This window comes from Arvicanthis niloticus, chromosome 14, assembly GCF_011762505.2.
Source record: "Arvicanthis niloticus isolate mArvNil1 chromosome 14, mArvNil1.pat.X, whole genome shotgun sequence".
NCBI classification, from domain to species: domain Eukaryota; kingdom Metazoa; phylum Chordata; class Mammalia; order Rodentia; family Muridae; genus Arvicanthis; species Arvicanthis niloticus.
Genome location: NC_047671.1, coordinates 23,248,800 through 23,260,486, shown reverse-complemented (window position 1 = coordinate 23,260,486; position 11,687 = coordinate 23,248,800).

Here is an 11,687-nt window from a genome sequence, read left to right as displayed (position 1 = left end):
CCTATACTGAACTGCAGTAACTCCCAATATCCACCCATAGGATCAGAAGACTCCAAAAGTGTCCTGCTCCAGCAGGTAGGGTAGATTTATGTTCAGATCTAAATCTTCTCGAGTAATATCTATATGTTTAAAAGCTAAAAAATATTTGACAAAATTAAAGAAATTTAAAAAATGAAAGTGGTTTTAGTATACGGGCTGGACCAGTGGTTCTCTACCTTCCCATCGATGCGGCCCTCACGTTGTGGTGACCCCCCAGCCACAAAATTATTTTTGTTGCTATTTCAAAACTGTAATGTCGCACTATTTTTATAAATTCTAATGTAAATTTTTTTTTTTGAGATAGAGATTTGCCAAAGGGGTTGCAACCCACAGGCTGAGAACCACTGGGCTAAAGTATATTTGATAGATTGTGTTTTATATATGTCTTCATCGTTCCTATACAGGGGAAGAGTCTGGTTTTATATCCCTCAATATTCCTTATTTCCACGGTACCCCAACTCCTAACCCTACGCCCAGCTTAGTGGGGTAGCAAAAGCTTTTTATATGTGGTCATAGCCACTAACAGTCAAGTTATTACAGGCACTTTTTACAAAGCAACTTTATTGGCTAGTGAGATATTTCAGTGAATAAAGTGCTTGCAGTGTAAGCTCGATGATGTAAGTCTGATCCTTAGACTCACAAAGAGTTGGCTCACATCTTAAGTAGCAGCTCACATCTGTAATCCCAGTATTCCTGCGGCAAGATGGAAGGTGCTGAGAGGGGAATGACCCATTCAGAATCTCCTGAGCCAGCCAGCCTGGAGCATACTGCACAGCTGAGACAAAACATCCTGCCTTGACAGGAGATGAGGAGAGCTGATCTCCCCATGGTGTTCTCCACCCACTCACCTTGGTGAGCACTCGCTCCTTGAACTGATAACCCAACTCTTCAGGAAGTTTTAGAAAAGCAAACAGAGATTACACTTTCGAAGACACACCCCCACACCACTCCCACATACATACCCATACACACGGACACAAGACACGAGCAGATGTAATGGTTCTATTGTGTGACCCCACTCACAAACTCAAAAATCTATGACAAACAGGGGCTCAGCAATGTGATCCAAGGTTAACCCCCTAACTCTTGAACAGGGAGGGCTAAGACACCAGCATGGATCTGCTTTCCATTGTTTTAAAATGCGAGCAAAATAGTATCAGTTTGTTGGGGAGTTAATATTGCCATGATACATATTATGCATATAATTCTTTGTGTTTTCAGTAAAGAAAAATATTTAGTAAGGAGAGGTATTACTATTTCAATGGCAATACATTTCTAGGTTAGTATAAATTAATAATTGTTTTTAGTTGCCCATGAATGCTGGCAACTTTGTCAGTTCTGACAATTATTTAAACATGTAATGTTGACCTAAGGTTTTAAAAAGCTGGTAAATTGGGGCTTTGTCATTTGCTTAAAAAGGGAGAGAGGAGAGAGAGAGAGAGAGAGAGAGAGAGAGAGAGAGAGAGAGAGAGAGAGAGAGAGGAGAGAGAGAGAGAGAGAGAGAGAGAGAGAGAGAGAGAGAGAGAGAACTGAGAGATAGCTCTGCAGTCAGAAGCACTGACTGTTCTTTCAGATGACCAGGTTTGGTTTTGAGCATTGGCATAGCAGCCCTCAACCATGTTACTCCAGTCCCAGGGGATCTGAAACCCTCTTCTGGCTGTGGGCACCAAGCACAACACACACACTGCACAGACATTCATGCAGTCAGATCATTCATACACACATTTAAAAACAATTAAAAAGAAAGCCATGTGAACATGTGTGGTGTTCATGGGATGGGACTCAGCTTTGGAGGCTGAGCAAAGGCGTGGTGGTTAAGCACATGCTGCTCTTGCAGAGGATCATGTCGGTTCCCAGGACCTACACTGGATGGCTCCCAACCATCTGCAAGTCCAGCTCCAGGGACTCCAAAGTCCCCTTCTAGACCTTAGGGCCACCTGTACTCACACTGCACACCCCCCTCCATAAATGTGATTAAAACTAAAATAAATCTTAAAAATCAGATTTATTGAGACATAGTTTACAAACATGCAACTCACCTATTTAAGAGCACATTGGAGTCTCTCGGTGTGCTCACAGAGCTGTGAACAACAGAATTTGAGAGAAATTTCATCACATCTGAAAGGAACTCCATATCCTTTGCTTGTCATCCCCCTCCCCCATGCTGTCCAGCTCACTCTATCCTGCTTCTGGCAAGATAACACTGTTTCAATAGATTCAGCTATTCTGGATGTTTCTTATAAATGGAATTATACAATATATCTGTAACCAGTTTAATTTGCTTGGCACAATGCTTTTAAGTTTTATTAATGTTTTAGTTTATGTCAGCATTGCATTTCCTTTTCATTGTTAAAGATTGTTTATTTTCGTGAATGGACACACTATACTTTATTGGTCTATTCATTGGTGAGCTCTGGATTATCTCCAGTATTTTTGTTGTTAAGGACAGTACTGCTTTAACACACATTGTTCCCCCCACCCCATCCTCCTTGGATGTATGTGTTACGGCTTGGCTTGGAAATCTGAGAGCTCATGTGTTGGGGGTTTGATTAACAGATAACAGGCTTTTGAGAGAATTTGGATCTGGAGGGTTCTGACCTATTTCTGGTTTAATCCCTGATGGATTCACAATATGATGGCATTATTTGGAAGTGGGACCTCATTGGAGGCAGCCGTTCATTGGGAGGTGCACCTTGGAAAGATATATCTTGTCTTGATATGCCCTTCATATATCATTTCCCATGATTCTTGGCTGCTGTGGTAAGAGCAGCCTCTGGAACACTCACATTTGCACTGTCTTGATACCCTGCTTCCATCAAGAAAATACATCAATAGAGCCATCTGACCGTGGGCTGACATCTCTGGAACTGGAGCAAAATCAATCTCCTTTCCTTAAGCCATTTTTATGTTAGGCATTTGTCATTGTGATGAAAAACAGGCTAATGGGACTTCAATTCTCTTAGGTGTTTTAGGGATAGAACTAATGAATCAGTATCTCTGTTTAACCATTGGAAACTTGGTTAATTGGTAGACAGCATCCCAAATGGCTTTGGCATTTTATATCTCCATGAGCAGTGGGCAGTTTTCCTGACCCTAGGAGGACACTCCCCTGCTGTCTCTTCCCTTCATTCCCTCTGGTGAACTAGCTAGCATCCATGTTTTGCATGTCTGTATATCTTGAAAATTTCTTTCAAGACTCAGTACCTAGTGCAACAGTCCTGGGGGTGTGGCCTTTGGAGTAATACATCATGCTGGCTCTGCCTTTGTGGATGCCATCAGTGTCTTTCTGAAAGGATGGGAGGGAGCCTGCATATTCCCTTTTGCTCTCTTGGTCAATCTTTCCCTCTCACCTTGTGGTGGTCTTGGAAGCACAGAGAACCTCATTCAGTCACTCTCTCTGCTGATATCTCCATTCCAGACTTCTAAACCTCCAAAATGAGAGTGGTTCCATTTTCTTGGCCACACCCACCTGGAATCTCACTTCAGTCCAGCTGAACTTGAGTGGTGGTGATTTGGTTATGGTCATTTGCCACATGCTCTTAACATTCTTACTGAGCTTTGGCAGATTTTCTTGAATAGATGTTTTTCTTCACTCACTAAAGTCTTTGACAAGTTACAGAGACTTTAGCCAGTTATTTAAAATACATCTCAGCGTTTTTTCTTTTGTTTGTTTAAAAAAAACCTCCAGACTTCCATATGCTACCGTCTAAACTCTTACACTCCTAGTAAAGATCACAGTCTCAGGATTTCTAATGACAAGAAATGCAACTTATGAGAGAGCAATGGCTCCCCCCGCCCCCGGAAGCTTTGGTTTGAAAAGCAAGTGTCCAGGAATCTCAACTGCTGTCTCTCCTTAAGTCTATCTGTTTCTATTTCCTCCAGACCCAGAGTGAACTGAACACTGTGCATGTGTGCACGTATGCACATGAATTTAAGACATTGCACATGTGATGAATTTTTTGTATGTCTCCATTACTCTCTGATTAATAAGATTTTCATTTTTAATGTTGTTATTGGAGTCCAATGCCAAATGGTTTACCATTGGGTATTTTACCATTGGACCCAAACCCATATTCAAGGTTGTTAGAGGACCAGGGCCATGATTTCAAAAAGAAACTGTAACCTTTGGAGCTTTCTATAGTGCTTATCCTTTGAACAGATAACTGAATAAATGAGGTAACTGACATCTTATTGTCCCCACCTCCCTTCCCTCATCTTCACTTTGGGGCGTGTCATTTCACCAAAATGCACCGTTCCATCCAGTTGCCAATGTATAAGCAATGTCCTCATGCTGTTCCTATGACTTACCCATCCTTCGTAGATGGATCCTACACTGCATCTTCACACTCTAAGGCTCCTTCCCATCTCAGGGCTTTTGTGATTTCTCACCCCCATGCCTAGAATGTTCTTCTCTTAGGGCATAGATTATCAGGCTCTCATCGGTTATAACATTTGAAATAGTCGAAATCATCTTTGTTGTTGTTGTTATTGTTGTTGTTATTATTATTATATTATTTTGCTTTCTTACTGTCTTCCCACTAGAATTAAACATCAGGCAAGCACTCAAACTGCTGGATCCTCAGGTTCTAGAACAATGTGAGTGGTGAGGACACACCTCTATGTCAGGCTTTTTTTTTTTTAAAGATTTATTTATTTTATGTATATGAATACACTGTAGCTGTCTTCAAACACACTAAAAGAGGGCATCGGATTCCATTACAGATGGTTGTGAGCCACCATGTGGTTGCTGGGAATTGAACTCAGAGACCTCTGGAAGAGCAGTCAGTGCTCTTAACCACTGAGCCATCTCTCCAGCCCCATGTCTGGCTTTCTCAATACTGCCATTTGAACCCACTGACACACTGTCCGAATATTGTCAGCGACACAATATTGTTTTGTTGGGAACATGGGAGTCTTGCAAAGTCTGAGATTCAAATGGTGAATGTTTGACTTCTAAGGTCAAAGGTGCCATTCAGATGTAAGATTAAAGAGAAGTGGATGGGAAAAAATACCTAGAATATTCCATTACCCTTTGAACTTCCTTCAAAGCTCTTGTAGTTAAGTCACAAGGAGGGGGGTTGAAGGGGCCAGTGAAAGTTACAAGGGCTGTCCTGTCATTTGCTACCTTCCAGCTGAGCCCCACAGGTGGAACAAGCTATAAAACACCTGTCCTTTCCCAGACTAATAATTATTTCATGAAAGTGCATCATTTGGACTTGAGAGTGTCCACAGTTTAGCTAGTGTCCCCGAGCACAAAAGTGGAGGACAATCTGATATAGCTGGGGTTTGGACGTTGTCCAAGAAAGCCCATAGACAGAATGGGTCTACTCAAAGAATGCCAGAGTTTCAGGTAAAGTCGCCAATGATTCTTGTGGGTAGGAGGGCCAGATGCCCCAACAGGACCCCAGGCACTCCAGTGAGGCAGCAAAGACATAATCCAGTGACTCAGACTCCTAAGAATGAAATTAAGCGGGTTACACTTCAAAGGACAAATGAGCACAGCGGAGGCAGATCAGAAGCACACACCTGGTACAAAGGGCTCCTGCCCCCAAGCCCTGCCACATCCCTGAGCCTCTCTGTCGCCTGGGAGCAAGGGCAGGGACAGGAGGGAGCTTCAGAGCCATCTCACTTGAACCAAGTGTTAGAACTGGTACTCGACTGCATTTACCTGCGGCCACGCTGCCAGCAGACTTTAAGACTCACCAAATTACAGGAGATAAAGCTAACCTTTGTGTTTGTGGGAGGCCATGGCTGTGAAACTTGCCAGAGTGCATTTGAGACTGCAAACTTGTCTCTAGAGATAAAGAAACTGAGGCTTCAGTGGTAAGATGGATAGCTCAAGGTGACTCTAGTCTGTATCACATGGGAGGGGACAACCTACTTGTCCTATGCCTTGCTCCTTGGGCTGCTGCCTTCTTATATCAATCAAACTCATGAAGGCAGTACTGAGAATCATCAGTGTATCAAGTGTAAGAAAATGCCCTGTTAGCACACACACACACACATACACACACCACACACACACACACACACACACCACCACCACCACCACCACCACCACCACCACCACCACCACACACACACACACACACACACACACACACACACACACACACCAGAGTATGGCCTTGTGGCAAACGCTTTTAATCCTAGCACTCAAGGGGCAGAGGCAGGTGGGGCTCCATGAGTCTGAGGCCAGCCTTGTCTACATAGTGAGTTCCAGGACAGCCAGTACTACACTGTGAGACACTGTTTTTTTTTTTTTTTTGTTTTTGTTTTTAAGGCATTTTAAGCTCTGATGCCAAGTTGGAAGAGCTTCTGGCTGTTTCATGACCATCAAGTAGCATGGGACATAAAAAAGGTCTTTTGTTACTGAATGTCACTTTCCTTTCCACCCTCACCCCTTGCTACTTCTAACACCTTTTTTAAAAGTAGTAAAACTCCTTGTAGCAACTACAAGCAAAAATGAGAGGTAATCAGAGCAGTTGTCTGGGGTAGGAGACAGTGGCAATTTGAGTAATGGCTTACTTTGACAAGAACACTTAGGCAGCAGAGTGAGGAGGGGCTGGGGAGGACGGGGAGGCAGCCTGAATCACTCCTCCCCTTGGTATGACATCCTGGATATATCCGTGTATGGCTTCTGAGGCATATCCTTTTTCAGCTGGAGAAGCTGGAGAAGGCAGAGGATGACTCGGAAGGCTGGTGTCTGGCATCATTAGCCAGGTACCTCTGACTCAGACCTGTGATGATCAACTTCATCCTACCCTGGTAGTCCAATGTTTCTACTCAGGCTGACTAACATCCCAGTCACTCATTAGCTGCCATCAGATTAGTGATCCTTTAAGAACGGATCTCACCTTTCTCCATCAAGTACCAGCAGACCAGGGGCCAGAGTTTCTGTTGGTGCTTGTGACCTTCAGCTGCTTTGGGTTCCTCCACCATCCAACTTGAACCTGACAACTGGAAGAAGACACTGCCCCCTCACCCACACACCAAGGCGATATCTGCTTATGTAGTCTCTTTGGTCCCAAAGGGAATAAGAACTGAGATTCCGAGTAGATTAACAGTCAGCTTGGATTTGGTGGACCTGAGTTCAAGTTCTAGCTTGCTGTCTCATAGCCTGCCATGTTGAGGAAGTTTGTTGTGACTCAAAATTATCTGTTACTAAGATATAGGTATTTTACAAGAATAAAACTGATACTAAATAGAAAGGTGCATTTGACTGTTACAGAATTGTCCAATTCGGTAACTCATCCTACTCAAAAAGCCGACAGGGAGGTGCTCAAGGGTTCTAAACTAGAGGATGTACCTTGATTATGGCCTTCTCTGTTGCTCTGTTGAGCATGGCTGCATGCTAGAGATTTGATTGGTTCTGAGGGATGCCATTCATCTTTGAATTCTTAGAGGGTCATTTAATGCATTGAGGAGAGCTAGACAGCTGTGAGTGAGCCTTCTTTAAATAACTTCATTTCCGATTATCTCACCTGAGGGGGTGAGGGAATTATTAAAAAGGGGTATGTGACGTCAGCCTATGTTTACAGCATTTAGCAAGAAAACGCACATGCCTATTTCACCACAGGAAAAAAAGGACAAATAAGTAATATTGTGTTTCAGTTTAAAACCACCAAGTAGCAAGAGGGTGCCTGCTACATGGTAGAAAACTTCTCAGAGGTGTGGGCTGCTCTGATGAAACACTCTGTTCGAGAGTAAACGGGAGGAAAGGACGTATTTGGCTTGTTTTTCAGGTCACAATCCACCATGGGTGAAAGTTATGATAGGATCTGAAGCAGGAACTTGAGGCAGGAATCATGAAGGAATTATTCTTGCTGACTCACAGGCTAGTGCTCGGCTTGCTTTTACATACAGCCAGGACCACCTGGCCAGGAATGGTGCGGTCCACAGTAGGTGGGGCTCTCCTGCATCAGTTCTCCATCAGGACAATCTCTCACAGATACATCAGCAGGCCAACTGATTCTCTTAAATTTATTGGTTTTTTTTTTTTTTGAGATTTATTTTATGTGTCTGGGTGTTTTGTCTGCATATATGACTAAGCACCACAGTGTGTGCCTGATGCCCATGGAAGCCAGAAGACAGCATCAGATCCCCTGACACTGGAGTTAGAGATGGTTGTTCACCACTATGTGCTGGGAACTGAACCCTGGTCCTCTGTGAAAGCAGCCAGTGCTTTTAATTACTGAGACATCTCTTTTGGCCCATAAATCTGATTATCTTTAATGTCTCAACTAAGACTTTTTTCCCCTAGGAGATTCTAAGTTGCGTTTGGTTGAGGTTGTCAACCAGGACAGGTAGAGAGAGGAGACTGCCCATTGAGAAGCCAGTGTGACTCACCAAGAAGCCAGCTGAGGTACTGATAAAATTCAGTGCCAGGCAGTCTGTGGTATAATTATGCCATTAAAACTTGCTTGGTGTGAGAAGGACATGGACTTCTGCCTGCCACTGGATCTATACCACAGGAACAAAAACTAAACAAAATCTCACTAAAAGGAGAGGAATCTCTTTCATCCTTCTGCTGGTAGAGCATTGTGCCAGCTATCAAAGGAGAAATGTTCCCAGGGTTCAGATCTTTATCACACAGCAGGGCAAGTAAGAGTAGATTTGGAAAGATGAAGTAAACCGATAACACACACAAGCCACAGGGTTACCTCCTCCGGCTCATAGCGTATACAGTTGAACTTCTAGACAACAATTTGACAACCTTGCACTTCTAAATAAGAAGACACAACTAGGCTTTGCACAGGGTTGTTCCTACTTTCTCCCAAATGAGGACACTTACAGTATGTGTGGGTGCACACATGTGTCTGTACGTGTGGGTTGTGGTAAGCATTTACTGAAAGCAGCTGACAGATTGAAAGCAAACTTAAACAAGAAATATCCCATACATGTTGGAAGCAACCTATAGACACAGGCTGATAACCTATGTGCAGTTTAGACTGCTATTCTAGGCCAGGCGATGATCAGCAAAGTTAACTTCTTCCCTTGTCAACCTCTGTTAAAGATTTCTGTAAAAACAAATACAGGACAAAGCTCCCTTTCAGGAACAGTCAACAGGGACAGACATATCACACACACACACACACACACACACACACACACACACACACACACACACACACACACACACACACGGCTAACAACAGACAGGCCAGAGTACAAACGACAGCCATGAGGAAGACAAAGGAAGAGAAGTGGAGAATTCAAATCTGGACTCATTCTTGGTGTAACTACTGCAAGAAGGAGACTCCTTCTTTATTCCTTAATGTGACATTGATGACCTATAATTTTCAATTAACCTTTGCTTTTGGTCACAGAAGAATTAAAAGCATCCCCGATGGTTTCACACACAGTCATCTTTAGTCCTATTACGCAGCAGCAGCCCGGCTTTTCTGTTGGTAATCAGAGCCAGTTATTCCAGCCATTTTGATGGATTCTAGTTTGGAGGTAGAAGGAACCACAGGGAGTTGAAGGCTACTCCATCTTCAGTGTCCCTGCTGGAAGCATCCCTCTTTGAGGGACAAGATCTCCAAACTGTGGAGTGTGAGCTAGCAAAGTGAGAAGGAAAACAATTGAGAGCGTATTATTGGGTTTAAGGGCGAGAGGGGACACTCATTTGAATTTCTGGGCCATAGTTTCGATCGGTGGAAACAGCACCATGCAAAGGTTATCCAAGTCAACATTCCACACTATTGCTGAATCTCTCAAAAAATTTGTTTTGAGCCATGATCTTGCTGTGTAGCTCAGGTTAGCACTGAACTCTCAATCCTGCCTCAGCCTCTTGAGTGTGCTGATGGTAGGTGTGTGCCACCACATCCAGCCTTCCATCCGCCTTTGCCTTCAGCCCAGTTGCTCGAGAATGATGGGAGTATGTAGTAAAAAGCAGCCTTCTGCACTGGCTTGAACTGGTTTCTATATGTTCTATGATGTAAGATCCACCCCCTTGATCGGAAGCAATACTGGTGTGGTATGGAGAGCCAAGACAGTAAGGCCCACGGTGGCGGGGATGGCAGAAGCATCAAGGACAGGAAGGCAAATCCATAAGCAGATCATGTGACTATATCAGGGAGCACAAATCTCTGCTCTGTCCACAATAGGATATCCAGTACAGTTGATCTGAGGGTAGGTGGCTGCCTAGTTCAACCAAGGAACTGCCAGATTGGGGCTCATTGTTGGTCTCCACTGTTTTCAGAATAGGCAATTTCAGTGGCGTTATTCAGGTCCGTTTTTTTGGGGAAGAAAAAGCCCATGTTGTTAGCCAGCGTATAGCTTCTGTCTTGCCACTGTGTCCACCTAAGTTATGGGAATACTGAGCAAGCACTGGAAAGAGAGGAGAAATGGCTGGTATTCGTGGATAATTTAGCTTTGTGGTTCTATGGTTCTGGTATGAGACAGATGTAGCCATTCACTCGGGATAGGAATATTTCTGTGACTTTGCCTATTTTGAGAGGTCTTTCCATGCTTATCAGTTTTCCCATCCTGATCTTTCCCACTCTTCATCAGTCAGTTTGCAGATCACTGTAGTCTCAGGTCTCTGGTATCTCTTCTGTACAGGGACCTACAGTTCTGCTAAGAGGAGATTTTCCTCTTGAATGTCTACATGGGGCTTTGGATGACCAGCTGTGTCCTTTTAGGTAGTGCTATGATCTTGACTGAGTTCCCCTCCCCCCCCCCCCAGAGGTGCACACGAGGGAGGGACTTGGAGGGTAATGAAGGAGCGCACTGAAGGAAAGCAGCTCATTAAAGGAACCAGAGTCACCTGCTCATGCAAGACACCTGTCCCCTCTGGAGCTGCCTGGATGTGGTTTCTCACATAACATTTCTACTCCAGGGCACTTAGCTGCTGTATCCATCCAAGCTAATGACCACATGGGACAATAAACAGTCCCTGATAGGGAGCTTGGGCTGCATGGTGATCTGAGGTCCTACTGTGTGAAGGGCTATAAAAGGCCCATGCACGGCAAATGTGGAGCTACATTTCCCCCCAGTGTCCTAAAAGCTTGCCTTCATTTGATGCTTGTTAGTTTTCACAGTTTTACTACCTGCCAGAACACTTTGAGATGATAGTGCATCTTGAGATCAAAATGCAAATACTGTATAGTTTAGCTATGTCTACCCTGGTAGAACCTACGTTTTTACGGGGTGACTGTCTTGGTTTTTCAGGTACCTAGAATACCACCAGGCCCATTGTAGCTGTTTGGTAAAGATTCGAGAACAAACAAATAAAACAAAGGATAAGCGCAGAACTGTGGAAATTCTGGAGTTGGACTTTGAGGTCTATTCCATATTCTACAACTTAACCGTGGCTATGGCATAGACCCTTTCTGGGCCTGTCCTTCATCATGGATAAAATAAGATGGCTACTTATTCATTCAGTGAATATCCGCTCTGGTTAACATCTAGAGTCGTCTCGGCTCACAGACTGCTCCATTGCAGTTCTTTCAAGAGCTATTCTTTCACCGTGCAGAACCTCAGTTTCAAAACTCCCGCCTTTCACAGACTCCACCCACCCAACACGCCCATCTTTAGGCCCCGCCCTGATTCCGCACACTCCGCCTGCAGGGCAGAAGCCCCGCCTTCCCTAACTGCAGTCATCCAATGGCCGAGATACACGGCTAGGTGAAAGCGAGGGAGCT